We start from the raw sequence: 1,210 nt of genomic DNA, 5'->3' as shown, positions 1-1,210 counted from the left end.
TACTCACAAGCACCGACTCCTATTGGTGCGATCAACCACGAAAAGTCAGTAATAAAGAATATGTGCTCCTCGCTCCCGCTATGGTTCGATACGATATGGTTTGATTGGTCCAGCCTTTAGAAACTAACTATCTTCTCTTCCCGTCATTAGTTCTCCTTCTTTTTGGTCTTATTCCTCCTTCAAATGCAATAAGAAGTAGGCTTGCAGCTACTACCGGTCTGGGTGGACTGGAAGTGCATAAGTAGTTGCGTCAGCTGTTGAGTTTGACTTCTATCACAGGAAGAAAGCATCTTTAAGAGAGGAAATCTTTCTTTCTAGGAAATCTGTGCTTATTAAGCCTTTGTTTGATCTCTATGCCTTTGCCTTAGCGCGTCTTGGATGCTCTTCCCATAGTGCCCCCTTCATCCTCCTTGTCTCTTTCTCTGCGGCCTGCGTGGGACTGATCCGGACTGATAACTCGAACCCTTCGTAGACTGAACTCTCTTCTCTTTAGGCTCGCGTAGGTTAGGGAACTCGCCCCCCTCACTGCTTCCACTCCAACTTGAGCAAAAAACCTCTTCCTCATCTTGAGTCATGGCGTCTTCATCAGTGAGTAAATCCTCCTCATCATCCTCCGTAAGATAAAAGAACCTAACTCCCGGGCCTGTGCAGACTCTTGGTGAGGCTGTTCCAAGTGTGTAGGCCCCACATGTTGCTCATCTCCCCCTGTTTGTGGTCTTACAGTAGCAATGGACGTAGAAGGAATTTTTTGCATGGCTTTTAATGTTTGGGTTCAATAACATTCACCTTAGTGGGGCCCCCAGCACCATCTTTCCTTAGTAAATACTAGATGGATTCCCTATTACTATGATAGCTTCCTTGGGAATACAACCTTGCACTGGTTTAGGTGGTATCCGGGCCCTTTTAGAAGCAACAGTCGACTTCCCCTTGTTTATTGTGGTCCCAAGAGGCGTAATAACCTAAAAGTTGTCCATTCCTAAACAAGACAGGAAACCCCTTAGGCTTCTTCAGAAAAGGAACATCAAACATTTACTTGGAAAACACGTTATACACGTATGATCCAAGTAAACGTCCAAACATCCTTTCTAGCATACCCGTCCGAAGAGTCAAAGGCCATCTATCAGTGGCCGACTTTAAATCAATCATACGAGTATGCTATCTCACTACCCGTCAATCTGAGTTATCGAAAGCGACTGAACCAGCCACCCAG

The sequence above is a fragment of the Solanum lycopersicum genome, chromosome 8 (genome assembly GCF_036512215.1).
Source record: "Solanum lycopersicum chromosome 8, SLM_r2.1".
Taxonomy (NCBI): Eukaryota; Viridiplantae; Streptophyta; class Magnoliopsida; order Solanales; family Solanaceae; genus Solanum; species Solanum lycopersicum.
Note: the sequence above shows the minus strand (reverse complement) of the source record.